The sequence below is a fragment of the Lemur catta genome, chromosome X, assembly GCF_020740605.2.
Source record: "Lemur catta isolate mLemCat1 chromosome X, mLemCat1.pri, whole genome shotgun sequence".
NCBI classification, from domain to species: domain Eukaryota; kingdom Metazoa; phylum Chordata; class Mammalia; order Primates; family Lemuridae; genus Lemur; species Lemur catta.
The window spans coordinates 38,777,707-38,805,221 of NC_059155.1; the positions used below are offsets into that span (position 1 = coordinate 38,777,707).

Genomic DNA, 27,515 nt, shown 5'->3' on the forward strand with positions numbered 1-27,515 from the left:
CTACATGAGTTCAGTGGTAGAAACAGGAGTGGCCTCAATTACCTTTACTCCTAATGATCCACTCAGGAGTTTTTTCTTTCTGTCCTTTTGACTCTGGGCTCTACTAAGCTGGAGGTCCTGTTTCTCAAAGGGTGTACACTCTTTATACAGCAAAGGTCCCAATGAAATACAAGTCAGAGGTGATTCCAGGGCACTTTGGATTCCTTGTGCCTGAGGACCAAGCAGGTGAGGAGAAGAGTTATCATTCTGGCAAAGGTATTTGATCCTGGTGTTCAGGAGGAGGTATAGTTGCTTTTACACAATGGTGACTGGGAGGGAGGACTTACGTGTGGATCCTAGGTGAGCCATTTGGGTGCCTCCTGGTACTCCCTTGCCCCATTGTAACTGTGAATGGGGAAATACAGCAATTCCAGACTCAGAACTTCTCAGACCAGACCACTAAAGAATGAAGGTTTGGGTCATACCACCAGGTAAGTCACCAAGACTTGCTGACAGCTGAGGGAGAGGTAAATTTAGAATGGATAGTGGAGAAGGGAGACGATGAGAACCAGTTGTGGCCCCAAGATGAACTGAAGTAATGGGTTGTAGTCCATCTCACTGAGCATTTTCTGACCTTTCTCTCAGAAAGAAATGTCCATGGGGACTATCTAGAAGCTTCTCCATAAAACCATGTGAAGAAAATCTGTGTAGCCTAAAGGAGTGGATGGTGGCAGCTGTGAGAATGCACCTCACAGACCTTTTACTACAGGGAGCATAATTGACCAAGGGCCTCAGCTGCTGCATTCTGAAATCTATGAGAGGCCATTGTGCCAAGGCCACATCACCCACTGGCCACTCCCCAGCCATGGATGAGCGGGAGGTACAGGACTCTTTTTTCAGCCAGCTTTGGCTCAAAGACTCCCAGAACGCAGAGAACTCCCTTAAACTAGATGGCAATCCAGGACACTTCCACTCAACTTTTTCTCCTTGTCTCCTTCATCCAGAGTGAGGATTGCATTGCAGTCTGATGGCTCTCTCAGACTCGCCCACCTTCAAAGGAGTATTTGAGCCAGGCTCACTCCTGTACCTCCTTTGCTATGAGGGGATAGTCTGGTTACATGCTTTGCTGTGTGAGATACCAGGCCTATGGATCAGAAATTCCATAAACTCACAAATAATGGTGCTGCCTGAGGTTTTACAAGCAGAAAAGGAAAACTTGTGCCTGGATAAATATCTATCCCTGTGAGGATGAACTTCAGACCTTTCCAGGATGTAAGGGCCCAATCTAGCCATCTTGCCACCAAGTGACCAGTAGATCTGTTCACGGAATACTGCTATTCTGGGGTCTCAGTCTTGGTCTCTGTGGCTAACAAGTTGAGTGTTCAGAGGCAGCAATACTAGATTGGAGTTGGTAAGTAGAAGTTCATGTTTCTGGGTCCATACATAGCTTTTCTTTACTAACATGACCATTCTATTCATGTGCTCATTGGAAGTTCTGGAGTGGGTGGTAAAAACGTCTGGCTAACATTGACTGGCAAAGTTATTTTGTCTACTTGGTTGTTCACTGCTACTTCTGTGGTGCCTATTTTTACTCATTCCCATGTGTACTATATCTATCCACATACCTTTGTGCAGAACTACTTTTCTCTGATCCCTCTCAATCCTTGTCCTTCTAGGCCTCTGACAGATGGCTCATTATTGACCACTGCCCAGTAATCTCTATATATTTTCACCTCACATCACTTCTTCTTCTACACAAATTTGTTGACCAGGTACACTGCTTGGTTAATTATGTACCTTACAGTAGGCAGTCTGTGAGGCAGGGTTGCTTTATCATTCTGTCTCTCTCCCATGAACTGTTTGAAAGTAACTTGAAGACACCATGTTCATTTACCCCTAAATACATCAGGCTATGTTTCATAAGAACAAAGACATTCTGTTTATAACCACAGCGTGGTTATCAAAATCAGGAAACCTAATGTTGAAATAATACTATTATCTAAACCACAATTTATACTTAAATTTGAAGAATTATACCAATAGTATTCTTTAGAGGTTCTTTTTTCTCAGTCCTGGATCCAATCTGGGATCATGCATTGCATTTTAATTGTTGTCATATCTCTTTTATTTTCTTTAATCTGGAACAATTCCTCAGTTTCTATCTTTTTTGAACGCAGAATACTTGAAAAATGTAGGCTAGTTATTTTGTGCATTGTCCTTGGATTTGGATTTTTCTGGTATTTCTAAAGGATTAGTTGAATAAAAGTAACAAACGTGATATCATGTCCTTCTCAGTTTTTCATATCAGAGGGTACATAATATCAGTTTGTCTCAATATTGGTAATGTTAGCTTTGGTTCCTTTAGATAGTAACTATACCTCCACTGTAGAGTTACTATTTCTGAGGAGTGGCATCAGCAAAATAATCAAATAGGAGTTATCTGGCTTCGCTCTCCCTCACAGAAACCTGATTAACAACCACCCAGTGGAGGATTATCACCCAGAATATCCCAGAATGCAAAACTGAGACTGTGATGATCCCTTGAGCTGCAGAGCAGAGAAAAACTTGAAGCAGGCAGTAAAGGAAACGGTTTTCTTTAACTATGATGCCTGCCCCCCCAAGCTGGCAAGGTACCACATGCATTAAAGTTCCCTGAACTCACAGTCTCTGCACTGTCAAAAGTGAGTTGAAAATAAACATCCAGCGTTCCCACTTCCCTGGGTCCCTTCACAGGAAACTCACTCCTGCCTCAGCCCATAGGAAGCTTCAGGAGTGCTTGCAACGGCTGAAACATCTGAGGCCAGCCAGAGACGGAGCAGGGGTGGAGCTGGCAGCGGCCACCATGCAGATCTCAGAGGCTACTCACCATGCTCATTGTCAGTGTATAGAATACAACTAATTTTTGTGTGTTGATTTTGTATCCTGCAACATTGCTGAATTAGTTTCTGGGCTCTAAAAGATTTTTTTGGTGGAATCTTCAGAGTTATGCATATTTCACCTGTGAACTGAGATAATCTTACTTTTTCCTTTCCAATTTTAATGTATTTTACTTTTTTTTTCTTACCTAATTGCTCTCACCAGGACTTCCAGTACTACGTTGGATAGAAGTGTTGAGAGTGGGCAGCCTTGTCTTGTTCCTGATCTTAGGAGAATAGCTTTCAGTCTTTCACCATGGAGTATCATGTTACCTGTGAGTTTTACATACATGGCCTTTTACATATATGGTGTCATGTTGAGGAGTTCCCTTTTATTCCTAGTTGATTGTTTTTATCATGAAGGAGTGACACATGTTGTCAAATAAATTTTCTGTATCAATTGAGATGATCATGTGGTTTTTTTCTTTATTCTGTTGATCTGGTGTATTATTACATTGGTTGATTTTCATATGTGGGTGATGAATGTGTTCACTATTTTGATTGTGATGTATATGCATGTATATACATATGTCAAAACAAATCCAATTGTACACTTTTAAATATGTGCAATTTATTGTATGCCAATAACACCTCAATAAAGCTGTTTTATAAAAGAATCATATTCTCTATGGGAAAAATCTAACTTTGGAAAGGAATAAAGATGCAAGGTTTTTGAGGAGAAGAGTATTTTTTCACTGTCACTAGTTACAAATGGTGGACTATAGAGATGATTAAAAAAAGACTGGCTTTTACTCAGTTTTACTCTTATTTTTAAAAATTTCCTGTAGACAATGCTCCATTTATTGGCTGCACTGGGGGAAACCACTCCTACTGTTCCACCCCAAGCTTCTTAGCAACAAAGTAACCTAATTAATGTTGGATTTGTGCCTTTCAAACACCATTATTTTAGTTCTTGGAAGTGCTGTCAGTGACTTTTGATAGGGTGAGTTTTTTGGTCCTTCTGAGGGCCTTTAAACGCCTACAGCATATAGTGGGGTACGTCAAGCACTACTATGAAGTAGTTGCCTGGAGAAATCTGTCTCCCTTCTTTTGGGAGTGGGAATGCTGCCACGCACACATCACATCTCTCCCCATCTGGGTTCTAGAAATTTAGATGCTGATGTAGTCCTTCCGCTTTGCCCCCTACACACACAGAAACATCACACTCCTTTTCCTTGTCTATGAGAAGAAAAGTTGAAGTCCTTAGCCCCAGTGTCTGGCTAACTGTGGACCTGCTGATTTTGGCTTCTAACCATGCAGGACATTGCCTCCCTCCCTTCTCACATGCCTGCCTCTTCCTTTCTGAATCAATATCATCAGAGACTTCATAGGGATACACACACACACACAAACACACACACACACACACACACACACACACACATATCAGAATGAGGGGCTTCTCACACCTTCTAGGAGAAAACATCAGAGAAAACCTTATGACTTTGGATTAGGCAAAGAGTTAATAGGTATGATACCAAACACACAATCCATAAAAGGAAAAAAAGATAAGTTGGGTTTTATAAAAATTAAGAACTTCTGCTCTGTGAATGACCCTGTTAAAAAGTGAAAATACAATACATATATTGGAAGAAAATATTTGCAAATCACATATCTGATAAAGGACTTGTATCTAAGATATACAAACAATTCTTAAAACTCAATAATAAAAAACAACCCAATATAGATTTGGGCAAATGATATAAACAGACACTTCACCAAGGAAGATGTAGAATGGTAAATAAGCACAAAAAAAGATGTTCACCATCACAAACCACAATGAGATGAAATTACATATCTATTAGAATGTATAAAATTAACAAAACTAACCATACTACATACAGGTGTGGACGTGGATCAACTGGAACTCTCATATACTCCTGGTAGGAATTTAAAGTGTTCAACTACTTTGGAAAATAGTTTGGCAGTTTCCTAAGAACTTAAACATATACCTAGCATATGATCTAGCAATTCCACTATTCTGTTATTAGGTATTTACCCACAAGAAATGAAAGTGTATGTCCATATAAGGACTTGTATACAAATGTTCAAAACTGGAAACAATCCAAATGTCCATTAACAGATGAAAGAATGAACAAATTGTTGTATATTCATACAATGGAATACTACTAAGCAATAAAAAAGGAATGAACTGTGAATATACATAATGACATGGATGAATCTCAAAATAATTATGCTGAGAGAAAGAAACCACACAAAGCAGTGTTTACTATATCATTCCATTTATATAAAATTCTAGAAATTGCAAACTAATTCATAGTGATAAAGAAGACCATTAGTTTTCTGGAGACAAAGGTGGGTTAGGGGTTGAAGGAATAGAAAGAAACAATTACAAAGGATCACAAACAAACTTTTGGGGATGATGGATATATTCATTATCTTAATTGTGGAGATGGTTTCATATATGATTATGTATGTCAAAACTTTTCTTTCTTTCTTTTTTTTTTTTTTTTTTTGAGACAGAGTCTCCCTCTGTTGCCTGGGCCAGAGTGCCATGGCGTCAGCCTAGCTCACAGCAACCTCAAATTCCTGGGCTCAAGCGATCCTCCTGCCTCAGCCTCCCGAGTAGCTGGGACTACAGGCATGTGCCAGCATGCCCGGCTAATTTTTCTATATGTATTTTTAGCTGTCCAAATCATCTCTTTCTATTTTTCAGTAGAGACAGGGGTCTCGCTCTTGCTCAGGCTGGTCTTGAACTCCTGACCTCGAGCGATCCTCCCGCTTTGGCCTCCCAGAGTGCTAGGATTACAGGCATGAGCCACCGTGCCCGGCCAAAACTTTTCAATTTGTACACTTTAAATATGTGCATTTTATGTCAACTGTCCCTCAATAAAGGGTTCTTTTTTTTTTTTTTTTGACAGGTTCTAGCTCTGTTACCTGGGCTAGAGTGCTGTGGCATCATCATAGCTCACTGCAACCTCAAACTCTTCGGCTCAAGCAATCCTCCTGCCTCAGCCTCCCGAGTAGCTGGGACTACAGGTGCATGCCACCATATCTGGTTAATTTTTCTATTTTTTGTAGAGATGGTGGTCTCGATCTTGCTCAGGCTGGTCTCAAACTCCTGGCCTCAAGCCATCCTACAATCTCCACCTCCCAAAGTGTTAGTATTACAAGCATGAGTCACCATGTGTAGCCTGGGTTCTTAAGATATTATTATCCTAGAGACATAAGGGCAGATAATAACATTTGTAAAACAAAAACAGGATGGACAACTATTATGTACCCATAATAACCAAAAAAAATAAATAAATAAATTGATGAAAAAACCAAAATCAAGATGGTTTACACATTATAATAATAGAATAAAAACTAGCTCTTGAAAACTAAAAACATGACAACTGAAATTAAATGTCAATAAAAAAACTCATGCAACCACGTGGATTAACTCTCAAAAACATTATTTTAAGTAAAAGAACCATAGTGTATGATTCCATTTTTCTAAAGTTCAAGAAGAGTCAGAACAATATATGGCAATAAATAGAACAATGTTTACCTTTGGGTTTTTTATTGGCTACAAAATGGGCATGAGGGAACATTCTGAAGTGATGGAAATATTATATACCACACACTCTTTCTTAGGAAGCTATTGGAGGGTGAGCTACCCTCAAATCAAAGCATAGCACAAAAAAGTGTAAGATATGGAACCAAACAATAAAGAATCTAACACAAGAGAGGTACAAAGAGAATCTCTACAATGATTATGTAAAGAGATCTCAGAATCATCGCTTTTCAGCAGGCCTAGAGCAATCACTTCAGATTGGAACTGTCCAGAAGGCTCTGGGAGAGATTTCTTCAAGAAGATGAAATTGCCAGTTTGGGATTGATTTGGTGGTAAGTACACAGAAAATCAAGCAAGTTAAAAAAATGCTAGGGAATCAAAATGTGAAGGAGATGGAAAATAAATCATAATATACTAAGTTACCTATTGTATTTATACAATCATAATAATGTAAACATTGAACATTGATCTAAAAATATAACTATATTGGGAGGATATGGTGTATGCATGCATAAGAGAGAAAGAGAGAGATAGGCAGGAGCTAAATCCTATTTTCTATAGTATAAAGTCAATTAAAAATTTTTAAAGCTATAAATCCAATCTCTATTCATGCAAGCATGATATCTGAAGATACAGAAGTAAATAGCAAAAGAATCAGCTCCAAGAACTAACTGAAAGTGGTTGCATGTGGGGAGTAGAATGTGGGAAAGGACTGTTGTTTTTCTTAACAAGTCTGGTAGATCTAGTTGTCTCTTTAAAAAATGTGTGCATATTTCTTTAATAAAAAATAAAACTAATTTAAAAAAGATAGTCCTCCTCCAAATCAGTGTATCAATTGCAGTCATCTTGTAAATGTTCTGACCTCATAGAAGCCATGCACCAGGCCTGACCTATGTGAGAGCTCATTGCCTTTGAGGATAGGGCTGTGGCATTTTTTTTTCATTATCCACTGCTTTTGCCATTAATTAGTGTTCTCGCCAACAAAAAAGGATTGAAAGATGTTCAACCTCATTAGCAATGGGAGAAATAAATGCAAATTAAAACAATAATGGGTTTGAATAGGAGATATAACAGTGTAGTGGTTAAAAGCATGGGCATTGGAACCATACTGGAATAGAACCATTTCAATAGACTGCCTCTATTCACATACAAGCTCTATTGCTTCCTGTGTGACCTTGGGCAAGTCACTTAACTTCTCTTAGTTTCAGTTTCTACATCTGTAAAAAGGAGTATAACAGTATTTGCCTCTTATGGTGGTTGTGAGGATACGAGTTAATACATATGAAATGCTCAGAACAAAGAAAGTACTTTGCAGAGTAATTTTGCAAAATCTATGAAGTTTAAAAATGCTTATGCCCCATGGCTCAGCAACCCAATTCCTAAGTGTTTCCCTAGCAAAATTCTCAGAAATGGGCACAGAGAAACATGTATAAGAACATTATCTCCAATACTCTTCATGATAGCAAAATATAAAATGTAAAAGTGGAAACATTCTAATTATCCCTCAGTTGGTGAATGGGATAAATAACCTGTGCTTTAGTTATACAGTGGAATGCTACATAGCTGTTAAAATGAGTGAAATAGAACAACTACCAGAGAAACATTAAGCAGCAGGAAAAAGTTTAAAAAATATTGTAGGCGGGGCGCGGTGGCTCACGCCTGTAATCCTAGCACTCTGGGAGGCCGAGGCGGGTGGATCGCTCGAGGTCAGGAGTTCGAGACCAGCCTGAGCAAGAGTGAGACCCCGTCTCTACCAAAAGTAGAAAGAAATGATTTGGACAGCTAAAAATCTATATAGAAAAAATTAGCTGGGCGTGGTGGTGCATGCATGTAGTCCCAGCTACTCGGGAGGCTGAGGCAGGAGGATCGTTTAAGCCCAGGAGTTTGAGGTTGCTGTGAGCGAGGCTGATGCCATGGCACTCACTCTAGCCCGGGCAACAAAGTGAGACTCCGTCTCAAAAAAAAAAAAAAAAATTGTAAAAAAAAATAAGGCACAAAAGGGTAAACATGGTATTTGGAGATTTCAAAAACTGTAAGAATACATGAAATAATATATTGTTTATATTTATAGATAACAAAAGTACAAAAATTGCACAAAAATGACACATGGGAACTGCAAGACAGTGGTTATCCAAGGAGAGGTACGGATAAAGAAGTCACAGGGCATAGGGTTTTGCTGTGTTTATAATATGTTATTACTTAGAGACGGAAAGAGAGAGCTGAAATAAATGAGGCAAAATGGTAACATCCAGTTAATTGCGTGGTGTGATTATAGGTGGCTATTTTATCATTTTCTGTACTTTTCTATATATTGAAATATAATGAATTCATAAATTGAACATCTATAAAACACAGATTTTAAACTAGAAAGCATTATACAAATGTTAGGCTATTATCATTATTCGTATGAATACTACCATTATTCAGGCAATATATGAACATGCGGTGAAAAGATAATGCTAAGTTGGGGAACAGCCAAGGTGTAATGCCAGTAGACAGTCCTAACATTCTAAATTCCTATTAGGTGTTTCTTTGGTTACACATGGATAATGAAAGGTGATTAACAAAAAGTAAAATGGTCCCAGCCTGGAAAAACCCACCTAATGCTGGAAGTAGCAAGAGAGAGAACTTGAAGAAGACCAAACGAACACCAATACAATTTCCCGTCCTTAAAATCTGGCTCAGTTCTCTCCTCCTCTGTGAGCTTTTCCCTGAGCACCCTCCACCCCAGTCAGAACCTACCTTCCCCGGTTCCCACAGCATTTCTTCACAAACAGTGTTCTCATTAGCTTTCTGTGAATTTGCCTCTCCCACTGAACTGTGAGATTGAGAGCAGAGATCTCTGTTTCACCTCTTATATTTCCACCTGGGAATATCCTTTCTGACACACACTTCAAGCCTCAGGTTCAGAAAGCCTTTTCTGACCCTCCCAATTTGTGTTAATCCTCCTCCTCTGTGCCTCCGTCATACCCCAAGCCAATTTCTGCTACAGTGTGCTACACTGTCTTACTATCATTCTGTATTTATCTGACTCTCCATAGAGACTGTGAGCTCCATGGGGTCAGGGATTTTGTAACCCCAGTGTTCAGCAAAGGGACAGGCCTATAGAGGGATCTCAATAATTGCATAATTAAATCAAGAAAATGTATGAAGTCTGCAATTAAAAGTCATAATTTACACGTTTATAGCAGATATCCTGGCTCGATTGGAGTTGAGATATAGCTGGTGTGAGGAGTTGAATTCTAATTGTCATTATTCTGGTTCTGAGCACAGAAGCACCTTAAAAACACCAAAACTTAGTTGAGCTTCTATACAAAGTGACACTTTTCAAATGGTCATAACTAACAGGGGAGAGTAACAGTTTCTTGATGGTCTTTTGTTTATGTTGATTTTTTTCAAGCCCGATCTGATCACTTGTTTAGCAGCAATGGATGGAATATACTAGCTTATTAAATGAAATATCATTCTGGTAGCTTTAGAATAATATTGACTAACATTTATTAAGCACTTAACTAAGTTCAAAGCAAGATAGAGAAATAAATAGAGATGCATATCTAATCCTTGCCAAAGCATCTCCCAAGTGCAATTATTACTCCATGTTATTAATGGAGAAACTGAGGCTCAGAAGGCTTAAGTAAACTGCCCAGGGTCATTCAGCACTTAAACCTGAGTAAGTTGACTACAAAATCAATGTTCTTAAATATCTGGCTGTACTGCATTTCCTTTTTAAGACACTGTGGGGGACAGACTTTAAGATGGCTTATATCCAGTGGTCCCTATATCCAGGTGGTCACACCCCTTGAGTATGGGATGGCTTGTGACTTATCTCTAACAAAGAGAATATGGTGTAGGTGATGGGGTATCACTCTGTGATTAGGTTACATACAAGAATTGGTAACCTTTGTCTTTGTAGCAGACTCTCTACCTTATTGGTTTTGATAAAGCAAGTTGACATGTTGGGGAGGCCACTGCAGCAAGGATCCTAGGGTGGTCTTCAGCCCATGGTCAGATAGAAACTGAGGCCCTCGGTTTCATAGACCACAAGGAACTGAATCTTGCCAACAATCACATGAGCTCGGAAGCCTTGGAAACAAATCCTTTCCCAGCCAACCTTCAGAAGAGAACTAAGCTTTGGTTAACACCTTGCTTGTAGCCTCATGAGAGACCCTGAAGCAGAGGACCCAGTTAAGCAGTGCTCAGATTCCTGACCTACAGAAATGCTGAGATAATAAATGGGTACTTGAGGCCATGAAATTGTGGCAATTTATAATGTAGCAATAGATAACTACTACAGCTATTAAAGATACTGCTAAAACTAGGTTATACAATAAATATACTTATTAATACATGAGTTTACTATGTGTCACGCATTATTCTAAGTGCTTTACATGTATTAACTGGCAAATATTGTATGAGATAGGTACTGTTATTACCTCCATTTTCTAGATGAGAAAATAGAGGTACAGAAGTATTCAGTAGCTTCATCACACATCTAGACAATGGCAGAACTTAGATTTTTATCCAGGCATTCTGGCTCTGAGAATCACACTCCTTAACCAGTGTCTTATATTGACTTCAATGTCATACTTCCTGAAAAAAAGAGGGGTGAGAGAACATGGCCACTAAACCTTAATTTATTAACATTTATTTTGAAAGCATAATGTTTTGAAGCAGCCACACCTAAAAAACAAATATCAATTTTCCTCTGTCATAGCTTTAGCAAGTAAAGTCTTCCCAAAGGTGATCATACAGGATGAGGGATGGGGGTCTAAACAGATGAACCTCTGAGTGGACTCTTGCATATTTTGTTTCTTTTAATCTAGCCAAATGTTCTCAATTAGAATGACAAAGTACACTGCAGTTTACTCTTGAAATGTTTTAATTAAGTCAGAACACAGAGACTTTGATATCTGCATGATTTCATTTGATTCTGGAGATAACAACTGAAATAATTCACATATTAGAATCTTGGCGTTTCATATTTAGTGGTGGTGGTTAGGGAAAGAGGAGGGATTTGTCTTCCAAACAAAACATTGGGTTAAAAACAGGATAAAGGCCAGGCGAGGTGGCTCACGCCTGTAATCCTAGCACTCTGGGAGGCCGAGACGGGTGGATTGCTCGAGGTCAGGAGTTCGAGATCAGCCTGAACAAGAGTGAGACCCTGTCTCTACTAAAAATAGAAAGAAATTATCTGGCCAACTAAAAATCTATATAGAAAAAATTAGCTGGGCATGGTGGCGCATGCCTGTAGTCCCAGCTACTCGGGAGGCTGAGGCAGGAGGATCGCTTAAGCCGAGGAGTCTGAGGTTGCTGTGAGCTAGGCTGACGCCACGGCACTCACTCTAGCCTGGGCAACAAAGCGAGACTCTGTCTCAAAAAACAAAACAAAACAAAACAAAACAAAACAAAACAAAACAAAACAAAAACAGGATAAGAAGGAGAAACATTAATTTAGACCTGGGAAAATAACATCAATCTATTATTAGAATTCTGTACAATGAGAAACTTCTGGGTAGCTGACAACAATGGCAGCTACCTAGGTCCCAATCTCCCAATCTCCCTCCAAAAACAGTACAGAACACCAAGAAAAGAGAAAGAAAACTGCACAAAACAATACCCTCGCCATAACTCGAAGAGAAAGAATACCCAAACTTCAAAATAACTGTAAGTGAGGCTGGGCGCGGTGGCTCACCCCTGTAGTCCTAGCACTCTGGGAGGCCGAGGCGGGTGGATCGCTCGAGGTCAGGAGTTCGAGACCAGCCTGAGCGAGAGCGAGACCCCGTCTCTACTAAAAATAGAAATAAATTATCTGGCCAACTAAAAATATATATAGAAAAAATTAGCCGGGCATGGTGGTGCATGCCTGTAGTCCCAGCTACTCGGGACGCTGAGCCAGGAGGATCGCTTAAGCCCAGGAGTTTGAGGTTGCTGTGAGCTAGGCTGACGCCACGGCACTCACTCTAGCCTGGGCAACAGAGCGAGACTCTGTCTCAAACAAACAAACAACAAACAACAAAAACAAAAACAAAACAACAACAACAACAAAAGAAACCTGTAAGTGAAAGGGTAAATAATGCCACATTGTAGTGTGTTGTTTCTCAAGCTCCCTCCGCCTCCCACCTGCCCTGCTACAAGGCTTGTGGCCAGCAAGGCAGACTCTGAGAAAACCTGAGGGGCAAACAGAAGAGATAGCTAAAAGGCCAAAAGATTTGTAAAACCACCACCAGAAAGACTAAGTTCACCCTAATTTAAAAAAAAAAATTGTCTAGGTCTGCGGTCTCCAACCCCCGGGCCCGCAGAGCGGTACCAGTCCGTGGTCTGCTAGCAACTGGCCACGCAGCAGGAGGTGAGCAAGGAGGAGCGAAGCTTCACCTGTATTTACAGCCGCTCCCCATCGCTCAGATCACCGCATAAGCTCCACCTCCTGTCAGATCAGCGGTGGCTTTAGATTCTCTTAGGGGAGTGAACCCTACTGTAAACTGCATGCAAGGGATCTAGGTCTCACGCTCTTTATGAGGATTTAATGCCTGATGATTGATCTGAGGAAGAGCTGAGGTGGTGATGCTAGTGCTGGGGAGCGGCTGCAAATACAGATTATCATCAGCAAAGAGGTTGGGCTTCACAATAAATGCAATGTGCTTGAATCATCCTGAAACCATCCCCATCCGTGTCCATGGATAAATTGTCTTCCCTGAAACCAGTCCCTGGTGCCAAAAAGGTTAGGGACCGCTGGTCTAGGTGGATCACAGTATAGACTACAGGGAAGAGACTTAATCGCATGTGTGATTCTGGAAAGGAAAAAGGTAAAAAGCAATGAAGAAGAACCCTCTGGGTGAACTAATACCTCTTGTATTATCCTGGAAGGAACTGGAGCCCATTCTTCTAAGTCAAGTATCCCAAGAATGGGAAAACAAGCACCACATGTAATCACCATTAAATTGGCTCTAACTGAGCAACATGTATGTGCACATGTGGAAGTAACATTCATCTGGTGTTGGGCAGGTGGGAGGGGGGAGGAGGGGTGGGTAAATTCACACCTAATGGGTACGGTGTACACTTTCTGGGGGATGGGCACGCTTGTAGCTCTGACTCAGGTGCAAAGGCAATTTATGTAACCAAAGAGTTTGTACCCCCGTAATATTCTGAAATGAAAAAAAAAAGAACCCTTTGGTAATTGAATGGTGATGGAGAAAAGAGCAAAAGGGCAAAATTTATGTTAACAAGACAAAAAAAGAACTACAAAATCAGAGAACACATAAACCCCCTCCCCATCACCAAAACGACAAATTTACTAAATAGCTGTACTTTATTATGCTGACAGAAGAGGGCGCCATTAAAGTAGGAATCTCATAAAATACCACACTATCACAAAAAGGAACAACAAAAAGATTAACACATCTATATACAGTTGTTGTTGAGAGAGAAATTTATAGCACTAACTACTGAAAATAGAAAAGAGGAAGGACCTCAAATAAATAATCTAAGTGACCACCTCAAAAAACTAAAGAAGAAAGAGCAAAATAAACCCAATGCAAGCAGAAGAAAGGAAATAATAAAGAGCAGAAATAAATAAAATTGAAAATAAAAGAACCATAGGGAAAATGAAGGGTTGAAAACTATTCCATAGCATTTCATTTTGTTTATCCATTCATCAGTTGATGGACATTTGGGTTTTTGTCACTTTTGGCTATTATGAATAATGCTCTCATGAATATTTATATATAAGATTTTCTGTTGACGTATAATTTTTTTTTTGAGACAGTGTCTCACTCTTTTGCCTGGGTTAGAGTGCTGTGGCGTCAGCCTAGCTCACAGCAACCTCAAACTCCCAGGCTCAAGCAATCCTTCTGCCTTAGCCTCCCGATTAGCTGGGACTACAGGCATGCGCCACCATGCCCAGCTGATTTTTTCTATTTTTAGTTGTCTGGCTAATTTCTTTCTATTTTTAGTAGAGATGAGGTCTCACTCTTGCTCAGGCTGGTCTCGAACTCCTGAGCTCAAGCAATCCGCCTGCCTCGGCCTCCTGGAGTGCTAGGATTACAGGCGTGGGCTACTGAGCCCAGCTGGTTGACATATAATTTGATTTATCTTGGGTGTACATCTAGAAGTGGAATTGCTGAGTAATATAGTAATTCTGTATTTGACTTTTTTTTTAGGCAGGGTTTTGCTGTCTCATCTAGGCTGGAGTGCAGTGGGATGATCATAGCTCACTGCAGCCTTGAACTCCTGGGCTCAAGTAATCCTCCCACCTCAGCCTCTGAAAGTGCTGGGATTACAGGCATGACATGGGTAATTAGTTTTAATTTTTCTTTTTTTAGATACAGCATCTTGCTGCATTACCCAGACTGGTCTCAAACTCCTAGACTCAAGCAATCGTCCTGCCGTGGCCTCCCAAAATGCTGGGATTATAGGCATGAGTCACTGCACCCAACCTGTATATTTAACTTTTTGAGGAACTGCTGAACTGTTTTACAAAGTAGCTACACTATTTTACATTCCTGCCAGCAGTGCATGAGTGTTTGAATATCTCTACATTCTCACCAAGACCTGTCATTGTCTATTTTTTTGATTATAGGCATACTAGTAGGTATAAAATGTTACCTCATTGGGGTTTTGATTTCCATTTCCCTAGTGACTAATGATGGTGAGCATCTTTTCATGTACCTATTGGCCATTTGTATATCTTCTTTGAAGGAATGTCCCTTGAAATTCTTTGCTCATTTTTCAATTGGGTTATTTGTCTTTTTATTATTATTATTATTTTTAAAAAGGAATGAGTTTTATTGAAAATCTAAAATTATAGATATGTTATTACCACAAAGCTATAATAAATATCAACTGCACAGGGCACTAATTTATTTTAGTGCTTTCCTGAATCTCAATAATCATAGAAATTTTTACTACAAACTCTAGTCAGGTTATGTTCCTTACTGACACAATACCCAGTGTCTTTTTATTATTGAATTGTAAATGCTCTTTATATATATAGGATACAGGTGCCTTGCCAGATATATGATTTTTGAATGTTTCCTTCCATTCTGTAAACCATCTTTTCACTTTTTAATGGTGTTTTTTGAAGCACAAAAGTTTTAAATTTTGATCAAGTACAATTATCTATTATTCTTTGTTGCATGCACTTTCGGGGCTATATGTAAGAAAAATTGCCTAGTCCAACTGATTATTGACAAAAGATCAAAGAAATTCAATGAAGGATGGATGGTCTTTTCAATCAATGGTATTGGAACAAATGGACAACCATAGGGAAAAGAATCAAAACTTCTCTAAACCTCATACCATATACAAAAATTAAGACAAAATGGATCATAGATGTAAATGTAAATACAAAACTATAAAACTTTTTACAGAAAACGTAGGGGAATATCTTTGGGAACTAGGGCTATGTGAAGAATCTTAGACATGACCCCAAAAGAACAAGCTATATTAGAAAACATTATAAGTTGGACTTCATCAAAATTAAAAACTTTTGCACTGCAAAAGACCCTGTGTGATGATTAATTTTATGTGTCAGCTTGATTGGGCCATGGGTTGACCAGGTCTTCGGTTAAATATTATTTCTAGATGTGTCTGTGAGGATGTTTCAGGATGAGATCAACATTTGAATCATAGACTGAGTAAAGCAAATTTCCCTGTCCAATGTGAGTGGACCTCATCTGATCTGTTGAAGGCCCGAATAGAATAAAAAGCTAAGTAAGAAATAATTCATTCTCTCTGTCTGACTGTCTTTGAGCTAGAATATCAGTCGTCTCCTGCCTTCAAACTTATACTCAGACTGGAACATACCATTAGCTCTCCTGGGTCTCCTGCTTGCTGATTGTAGATCTTGAAATTCTCATTCTCTCTGATCACGTGACCCAATATCTTATATCTATCTATCTATCTTTATTTATTTATCTGTCAATCTCTCTCTCTCCTCTTTCCTTCTCTCTCTCTTTCTGTGTTTTTTTGGATATTGAGAGAAAGATATTGGTTTTGTTTTTCTTGAAAACCCAGACTAATACAGATTTTGGTACTGAGAATGGTTTTGGAGAAACAGAATTTTAAGGAAGAGTTTTCTGAATTGTTTCTAGGGCTTCTGGAATTGGCAGTCTAATCTGGTTAGATTTAAAGATGCTAATAACTACTTCCAGTGATAAAGAGAGCACTGATAGTGAGAGCCATGATAGTACACGCCATGATCTGGCAATAGAAATATTCACAGTATCTCCACTGAATACTACTAAGTAACCACTTATAAGAAGCAAAGACCTGGATAACTGTGTATATGATACTTTGAAAGCCTAATGAATATAATGAAGTTGGTTGGTTGGTTTCTGCTGTTGCTGGATACAGTGGTGGAAGAAAAGGGATTTGAATTCCTAGCTCAAGTATCACATAAATGAACTGAAAACTTCTACGTATGCCCTGAAGAAGACCCTTATCTCCTATAGCTACATGACTGAGATTGCTGGAAATCAAATGCAGAATCTCATCCTACAACTAGTTGAATTGCAACAGCCTGTTGAACTACCAGTCTCTCAAGGTGTCTACTGTTATAGTGAGGTCATTGATTGGGAAAGAATGGGATCCTGTTAGTTAGAATGAAGATGGATGGGAAAACTCTGATGAAACTGGGGACACTGGGTCCCTAAATTCTGATGAATCTTATTTGCTGGTGGAAGTAATCTCTAAGATTAGGAATAAGACAAGTATGTCTGCTTTCACCAATTCTATTCAACATTGACCTGGAGGTCCTAGTTAGTGCAATAAGGCAAGAAAATAAAATGAAAAGTATGCAGATTGCAAAGGAAGAAGTAAAATTTTTTATTTACAGACAAGTTCATCTTTGTATAAAATCCAATAAAATCAACAACAAAGGTCTTAAAACTGATAAATGAGTGTAGCAAGATTGCAGGATATAAGGAAAATATTTAAAAATTGTATTTCTATACATTAAAAATGTAGCATTGAATATTGAAATTTAAAAAAATTACAATAGCATAAAAATACTTTGGAGTAAATCTAACAAATATGTGCAAGGCCTGTACATTAACAGCATTGAACATTGCTGAAAGAAATTAAAGAAGACCTAAGTAAATGTAGAAATATAACTTGCTCATGATTCAGAAGAGTCATAATTGTCAACATATCAATTCTCAAATTGATCTATAGACAATGTAATTCCAGTCAATATCTCAGCATGTATTTTTGTGAAATTTGACAGAAAATCTTAAAATTTGTATGAAAATGCAAAAGACTTAGAATAGCCAAAATAATTTTGAAGTGGCACAACAAAGTTGGAGATCTTACATTATTTGACTTCAAATTAAACTACAGTAATCAAGGCAATAAAGTATGGTATTGGCTTTAAGATAGCCAAGTATTAATACAGGAAGGGAAAATCCAGAAGTAGACTTATAAATATTTGGTTAATAATGTGTAAATTTTATGATATATAAATTATATATCAATAAGACTATAACAAAAATTGAGATAAAATACCTAAACAACACAATCAACAAAGTAGATTTTATAGATATATATCAAACCCTTTACTCAGATAATTGAGAATATAACTTCTTGTCAAGGAAATAAATTGCATTAAAAAGGCTGGGTGTGGTGGCTCACATCTGTAATCCTAGCACTCTGGGAGGCTGAGGTGGAAGGATCACTTGAGCTCAGGAGTTCAAGACCAGCCTGAGCAAGAGCAAGACCCCATATCTACTAAAAATAAAAAAAAGGAATTAGCCAGACAACTTAAAATAGAAAAAATTAGCTGGGCGTGGTGGCACATGCCTGTAGTCCCAGCTACTCAGGAGGCTGAGGCAGGAGGATTGCATGAGCCCAGGAGTTTGAGGTTGCTATGAGCTAGACTGATGCCATAGCACTCTAGCCTGGGCAACAGAGCAAGACTCTGTCTCAAAATAAATAAATAAATAAAATAAATAGCATTAAAAATTGATCACATATTAGAATCTAAAGAAAATATCAGTAAATTCCATTAAATGGAAATATTATCGATAATACTCCCTAATCATAATGTAATAAAATTGGAAATTACTAATAAAACAAAAACCAGAAAGATTCTCTCTCTGGAAATTTTAAAACTTTCCATTAAACAACTCTTGGTGAAAGAAAAATGCATAGTGAAATTACAGACAAAATTTTAGATAATGATAATCAAAACAGTACACATTAGATTTTATGGGATATGTTTAAAGCAGTGATCAAAAGGAAGCTCACAACACTAAATATTTTATCACTAAAAATGAAAGAATGAAAAACGAATTAATTTTTCTGGCTCAAACCAAAAAATACTAGAAGAGCAACAATATAAGACAAAAGAAAGTATAAGAATGGAAATAAAGATAATAGCATTAATTAATGAAGAATAGAAAAAAAGATTAGACCTTATTAATGAGTCAAAATTTTGTGTTTTTTTAAAGTTAACAAAATAGACAAATCAGTAACTTGATCCAAACAATGGGAGAAAGCACAAATATATAAAATAAGAAACAAGTGTAAAATAAGCACAGAAACAGAAGAATTTTTTTTAAAAAATAAGAGACTACTCCAGATTTCTGTGCAAATAAATTTGAAAGCATAGATGATATGAACAACTTCCTTGGGAAATACAAATCTCCAAAACTGACCTTCTTAGAGTTAGAAAGGTTAAAAAGACCAATTTTCATAGAAGAAATAGAAAAAGTTAATAAAGTTCTATACCAGTAAATCACACCATGGCCAAAAGTTTTCACAAGGGAATTCTACAGTCTCAATGTTTGTAAGATTGTTCTACAGAATTGAAAATGAAGGAAAACTCTCTAATTTTTTATGACGCAAATTAAGATTAATACCTAAACCTAATTAAGATAGTACCAAAAATGAAAATTAGAGGCCACTATCACTCACAAATATTGATGCTTAATTACTAAATAAAATATTAGCAAACAATATTCAACACCGCATGAAGAAAAAGATACATCAAGGCTGGGACTAGGGTGAGGCAAGCCAGACATCTAGGGCAAAAAATTGAAAGAGGCGGTGATTCTCACATGCTGACCCTGCACTTTCACGACCCTGAGAGTCACTGCCTCCTTCAATGTAAAGTACCCAGAGTGCAAAATTTAAAGAGGCACTCATTCTCAGAGTCTTGGAAATGCAGGGTGGGCAAGTAGAGTGAGTGTCTCCTTAAATTTTGAGGCCTAGGTGCCTGTCTCGCCTTACCCTAATCTCAGACTATGGTATACCATGACAAAGTGGGATTTATTCTAGGAGTGCAAGGTTGACTGAATATTAGCAACATATACCATCTTAATAGATATGTCAGGGGTGAGCAAACAGTGTTTTGGTAAAGGCCAGATAATGAATCTTTTAGGCTTAGTGGGCCACATACAGTGAGTCACAATTGCATATTCTTTTTTTTTACAGCCCTTCAGAAATGTAAAAATCCCTATTAGCCTCTTAAATAATGATGAGGAAATCATTGAGACAGCGTGAGTTTTCACCAAAAGACAGAAGATAGAGTCTAGACTACCTAACTTTAACAAATTTAAAGGGATGGGAGGCAAAAATAAAGTTGCTTTTGTGATTACAAATATATAAACATACCCATATGGATAAATAAAACAGGAGAGAAAACAACAGTCAAAGTGAAGATTTAATAGAAACTGTGAAGACTTCCTCAGTTCAGTGGCAGATGCCCACAGTCTAGCTACTCAAGAGGCTGAGGCAGGAGAATCACTTGAGCCCAGGAGTTCAAGGCTATGGTACACTAGGATCACACCTGAGAATAGCCACTGCACTCCAGCTTGAGCAACATAGTGAGACCCTGTTTCTAAAATTAATTAATAGAGGTGTAAAAACCATTCTTTTTTTCACAGTTTTTTAACTGCTCCTTTCCTTTCTTTTTTTTTTTTTAAAGCAGATTTTATTTTTTCGAGAAGTTTTAGGTTCACAGAAAAATTAAGCAGAAAGTACAGAGAGTTCCCATAAACTTCCTGCCCCTACTCATGCATAGCCTACCCGACTATCAACATCCAACACCAGAGTGGTACATTTTTTACAGTTGGTGAATCTATTATACATTGACACGTCATTATCACCCTAATTTATATTGCGGTTGTATATGTATCCGTCATTATAGTATCGTTATAGTTTCACTGCCCTAAAAATGCCTCCTTTTCCCCAACTCCTGTCAAACACTGATCTTTTCACTCTTGTTTTGCCTTTTATAGAATGTCATGTAATTGGAACCATATAACATGTAGCCTTTTCAGATTGACTTCTTTCACTTAGTAATATGCATTCATGGTTTCTTTCTTTCTTTTTTTTTTTTGTAAAAACCATTCTTAGCTTGAGAGCCAATCAAGAAGAAGCCACGGATGAAATTTGGTCTTTAGGCCATAGGTTGCTGACTTCCAGTATAAGTTAAAAAAAATTATACAATTTATTCCATAGGTGTTGAAAAAGCCTTCTACAAAATTCAATAACATTCATGATGACAACACTCACTCCAAAATATAGAAATGGAAACATACTTTTATACTTTCCTAACCGGATTACACATAATGTACATGTAAATATAATTGAGTTATATATATTTAACTTAATCCTAAAGCCAGCATTTTAATGGGAAAGCACTAGAGACATTCCACTAAGATTAAGTCTCAAACTCCTGACCTCAGGCAATCCCCCCCAACCCACCAACCCCATAGGCCTCCTGGAGTGCTAGGATTGCCGGTGTGAGCCACCATGCCCAGCCTCCATTAAGATTAGGAACAATGGCCGGCGCGGTGGCTCACGCCTCTGGGAGGCCAAGGCGGGAGGATCGCTTGAGCTCAGGAGTTTGAGACCAGCCTGAGCGAGAGCGAGACCCCTGTCTCTACTAAAAAATAGAAAGAAATTAACCAGACAACTAAAAATATATAGAAAAAGTTAGCCGGGCATGGTGGCGCATGCCTGTAGTCCCAGCTACTCGGGAGGCTGAGGCAGGAGGATCGCTTGAGCCCAGGAGTTTGAGGTTGCTGTGACCTAGGCTGACGCCACAGCACTCACTCTAGCCTGGGCAACAGAGTGAGACTCTGTCTCAAAAAAAAAAAAAAAAAAGATTAGGAACAATGAATAGACATGTCTGCTATCTCTGATGCTAGGCAACATTTTACTGCAGGTGCTAGGCAATGCAATCAGACAAGACAAATTAATCAAAGACATAAGAATTTATAAAGAAATGGCAAAACTCTATTTGCATAGGATATGACAGTATACCTAAAAACCCCTTAGATAAACAATGACAAAACTAACTTAAACAATAAAAGATTCAGAAAGATAGCAGAATATAAAATTAGCATACAAAATCAATAGCCTATGTATACACAACACAAAGTAAATATTCTCTAATTGTAGAGAATATAATGATAAAGAAATCTCATTTACAATACAAAAAAAGAAAATTAAATACTTATGAATAAATTTAAAAAGAAATGTGCAAATCCTATACAACAAAAGTTTAAAACACTCTTGAAAGACTACATTAAATTTGAACAGATGGAAAGCCAGCCTCTATTCTTGGATCAAATAGGACATAGCATTATAAACACGGGAGTTTTCCATAAGTTAATTTTTAAATATAATGCAATCTCATAAAAGGTATGTACAAACCTTTTCCATGGAGTTGGACAAGCTAATACAAAAATGCACATTAAAAAATAAACATACAGAAAAAATAGCCAGGAAATCACTAAAAAGGAAAAAAATATGAGAGGTGTTTCCTAGCTAGCCCTGTGAGACATTAAAATATATTCTAAAGCCTGTATAATTAAAGTAGTGTGGTCCTGGTGCATATATAGACAAACAGACCAGTGAAATAGAATAGAAAGCTTAGGAAATAGACTAAAACATGCGGAAATTTAGTGTATGAAAAAGGTGGCATCTTAAATCATTACAGCAAAGGTGAACTTTTTAATAAGTGGTGCTGGGAATATTGTGTAGTCATTGGGACAAAGATAAAATTAGATACATACTTCACACCATACATAAGAATAAATTTCAAATGGATCAGGGATCTAAAAGCAAACAATGAAATATACATGCACTAGAAGAAAACATGGGTAAATTTCTCTTTGACCTTGGTGTGAGACAGGCTTTGTAACTATGACTCAAAATCTAGAGGAAATAAAATAAAAGATTAGTACATTTGGCTACATAAAGATGAAAACCAAAAAACTTGCATGGCAAAATCATGATAAACAAAATCAAAAGACAATTGACTAACTGGAGGAAAATATTAACTACATATACCATAATGAAGGGCTAATATCCTTAATATATAAAGAACTCTTAAAAACTGAGACAAAGAACCAAAATCCCAGTAGGAAAATGGAGAAAAGGCATGAATGCATTATGAAAGTGTGTAAAAATGATCCTTAAATGTTTAAGCTTATAGTAATTAGATTAATGAAAATGAAAACAGAGATACCATTTCTCATCAGATTTTCAAAAATATTAAAGTATGACAACATATCCTATTTGATGTGGAGAAATAGGCGCTCTGATATATTGCTGGTGGGAAAGCAAACTAGTACTACTTTCCTGGAGGGAAATTGGCAATATCTAACAAAATTACATAGGCTCTTACCTTGTGACCCAGCAATCCCACTTTTTAGGAATCTATCCTGAAGATACATATCCAACAATACTAAAGTACATGTGCATGAGGTTATTCATTGCAGCTGCTGGGGCTCAGAAAACAGTACCCCAAAATGAAGGCCTCAGAAGCAAAACTTTTTCTCTGCCCATCTTCTGTCCTCCTTTGCCTCTCAGTCTCATTCTTCCCTGAGGCTACCCATAGAAACTAGAGTCCCTCTTCTCCAAGGCAGTTCATAAAAGCCAGAACCCCTTTTTCCGAAAGCCAGACATAAAACATAAAATGATTCTGTGTAAAAATTGGCCATAAAGAAAGTATCTGACTTACCTTGTTTGACTGTAGGTCATAGACCCCCATTCCAGAGAGGAACCTGCCCTACATCCAGAAGGAAGGAATGCATACTCAGAGAGGCCAGGAAGAATCTAGACAGACAGGTCTTGCTGGCTTTCCCCACTCAATCTATTAGCATTAGATAGTATCCTTTTTGTCCAGTCATATTTCTACAAGGCTGTCCACACTTTGTTGAACCTAAGCATAAAAATAGACAATTTCCTCTGTATTTTTGGGTCTTCATTTTGAAGGCTCCTGTGTATGCACATTAAATAAATTTGTATGCCTTTCCTCCAATTAATCAATCTGCCTCATGTGAGTGATTTTTTCAGTGAACCTTTAGGGAGTCAAGGGGTGTGGTCCCTACACAGCATTATTTGTATTTGTAAAATATTGGAAACTACTTTAAATGCCTATACAAAGGAGAGTGGTTGAATAAACTACATTAGTACATGCAATGGAGTGTTACGTTGCTGTAAAAAGCAATTAAGAAGATCTGTAGGAACTGATATAAACTGATTTCAAAGATATATTGTTAAGTGAAAACAGGAAAGTTCAAAAGACTATCTATAATATGCGACCTTTATATAAGAAAGAAGATTAAGATAATACACATCTGTGCTTATCTGTGCAAAATAAAAACAAAAAGGACAAAACAGAAACTAAGGAGATTGGTTACCTACAGGGGTGTGTGAGAACAGAGTGGAAAGAATGCAGGCATGGGAATGGGGTAGTAAGTGTTGGGGGAAGTGACACAAATTAGAATATACCTTTTTGTATAGCTCTGGATTTTAGAATCATGGTAATGTTTCATAATGTTCAATCAATCAATCAATCAATCAATCAGTAAAATCAACCAGGGGGTGGGGAGAATGCCAAATGGAATTGCAAATGGTAACAAATGGATCTAACTATATTACAAATGAATAATGTAACTACACTGAAGGAAGTGAAGAAAAAGAACTAATCTAAATAACTTTGAAAACCTTGGGCTGGGCGCGGTGGCTCACGCCTGTAATCCTAGCACTCTGGGAGGCTGAGGCGGGTGGATTGCTCGAGGTCAGGAGTTCAAGACCAGCCTGAGCAAGAGTGAGACCCTGTCTCTACTAAAAATAGAAAGAAATTATCTGGCCAACTAAAAATATATATATATAGAAAAAATTAGCCAGGCATGGTGGCGCATGCCTGTAGTCCCAGCTACTGGGGAGGCTGAGGCAGTAGGATTGCTTAAGCCCAGGAGTTTGAGGTTGCTGTGAGCTAGGCTAACGCCACAGCACTCACTCTAGCCCGGGCAACACAGCGAGATTCTGTCTCAAAAAAAAAAAAAAAAGAAAAACCTTATTTTGATTGCATACTATAAGGCTAAAGACAAATAGAATGGTACACAAATATTGTACTTAGTAAAATTGTTTTTCACATGGGTATGGGTTAGCAATCTGGAAACACTTTTATTTAATATTTTATTTTTTTGAAACTATATAGCAGGATTGAGCAAATGAAGTATATATCGTGGATAATGAGAGCCACATTTGACACTGTGTGAGAAACAAATTACAAATATGGAAAGAGGGAAGACTAGAATGAAACCTGTGTGTTGAAGTCAGAGATGTCAGTATGAACTAATTATATATGGAGAGAGACATAAATGTGTGTATATATGTGTATTCATTTGTATAATTCCTAGCTCTGTCTGCCATGAAAGCCTAGAAACAAAAACATGACAGTAGCATTGATCACATTTAGTGGACAGATCTTGGTTTCTAAATACCATTTTCCAATAAAAGGAAGCAAAGATCTTTGGAGAAATGGTTGATTTCAGGGCTGGGACAGGGAATGTACAAAATGAGTCTGGGATGTCAGAAAGTAAGGAAGGATTAAAAAACTGATGGGGGAATTCAAAAGGACAAATAAATCAACTTTAAGGAACTTCCAGTGGACAAATCTGGGATAATTTGAGCAATAAATAAATTAAATAAAGACATTAATGGATTATAACCCATAGAATAAAATAAATATCCATGATTCATTACAGATATAAATTACTGAATAAATAAATAAATGGGGAAAATAAAACAACTTTTCCTTATAACAGAATTTCAATTAGTTGGCTGGGCGTGGTGGCTCACGCCTGTAATCCTAGCACTCTGGGAAGCTGAGGCGGGAGGATGGCTCAAGGTCAGGAGTTTGAGACCAGCTTCAGCAAGAGTGAGACCCCTGTCTCTACTAAAAATGAGAGAAATTATCTGGCCAACTAAAAATATATATAAAAAAAATTAGCCGGGCATGGTGGCACATGCCACCATGTATTCATTTGTATAATTCCTAGCTCTGTCTGCCATGAAAGCCTAGAAACAAAAACATGACAGTAGCATTGATCACATTTAGTGGACAGATCTTGGTTTCTAAATACCATTTTCCAATAAAAGGAAGCAAAGTAGTCCCAGCTACTCGGGAGGCTGAGGCAGGAGAATTGCTTGAACCCAGGAGTTTGAGGTTGCTGTGAGCTAGGCTGATGCCACGGCACTCTAGCCTGGGCAACAGAATGAGACTCTGCCTCAAAAAAAAAGAATTCCAATTAGTAAAGTAGAATGAATGAAGGGAATAGAAAGTTACTATTAAGGGAATATCGCAGAATGATTCACTTTATTTTATTTTTATTTTTTGTCCCAAATCCATTTTATTCCCATCCCTCTGTTTCTTTAACAAAGAGAACTGAACAGGTGGGAAAAACTCAACTTTTTTTTTTTTCTCAAGGAATATCATTTTGTTACTGTAATCACAAAAATCATAATTTCTGTACAGGAATGGATAAGTGAACATTAATGAATGCATTGACAATAAACTCAATTATTTTTTTTTTTTTGAGACAGAGTCTTGCTCTGTTGCCCAGGCTAGAGTGCCGTGGCATCAGCCTAGCTCACAGCAACCTCAAACTCCTGGATAGCTGCCTCAATAAAGCAGGACTTGGGAGTGTGCTTCTCCTCTGCCAGTTGCTGCTCTAGTGCTACTTTCTCTTCCAGAACTACTCGGTGCAGCACCTGTTCTTTAGAGGCCAGCAGCAACTTGGAGTAATGGCTGTGCTGTTCCACTCCTGGATGAACAGAATGGTCTATTCAGCCATCTGGACTTGGGCAAGGCCACCAACACCTCTTTCTCCCTCTTCATCAGCTGCATGGTAATGATATCACCAATAACAAACTGATGTGACTTGCAACTACACTCTTGAGATCCTTCTTATGCACAGAACTATAACAGATGGGGCATTTACTCCAGGTCTTCTCATTCAGTGAAAGATAGTGCAGGGTGCAGGCCCAGCAGATGTGTCCACAATGGGTTATCTTGGCTGCTGTGGGTGGATAGAGATATATTGGGCAAGACAACATTGCATGGCTACAAATGTGCACTTGTTCCACAAAGTCCCAGTTGACTAAAGTATCAGGATCAGCAAATGCCCGGCGCGGTGGCTCAGCCTGTAACCCTAGCACTCTGGGAGGCCGAGGCGGGAGGATCGCTTGAGTTGTTCAAGCATCAGCAAAATGAACTGTGTAGTCTTGGTTTTCAGACACCACATATTGGCAATTGGCCTGTAAAAAGAGTTCCTTGTTGAAAGGCTTATGTCCCTACTTGTTCCTTTTTTCCCAGCTGCCGTGTCCACTGCTTTGAAAGTGACCCACCTGACCATGGAGTTCAAAAGTGAAATTCAACAAGTGGTGCAGGTTGATCTTCTTAGGACCAGAGAACCAGGCAGGGCTAAATTCTGCCGGTTGAGCTTCTGCTACCTCATTTCATCTTCCACCGTTAAAATAAGAGCTAAAGAGTTTGCTGCTGCCCCTTGAAGGAGGAATCTTGTTAAAAGTTTTGCTTTTCTGTGAATTGGAGCGATGGGTCTGGTTGCTAAAACTTTCATATCAGGGGTAGGAAAGTTCACGTTTGCAATAATAATGCTTGGATCCACTTGGGTTCTTTCCTTTGCTTTTGGGTTTAGACTCTCCGGTAGGCTCCCGCCAAGGTGGAGCAGGGCCGCTGTTGCCCTTTGGTGCTTCCCGAAGAGCTGGGGCAGCTGCTGGAGCCGCTGTTTCTTGTCTATGTCGGAGGTGGTGGCTGGAGCGTTGGGAGAGGTCTGCGGCAT

At 38.3% G+C, this 27,515-nt stretch overlaps 1 pseudogene; it reads right to left on the reverse strand.

Annotated features, from left to right (window-relative positions):
* On the reverse strand, positions 1–27,515 carry LOC123628214 (annotated as a pseudogene).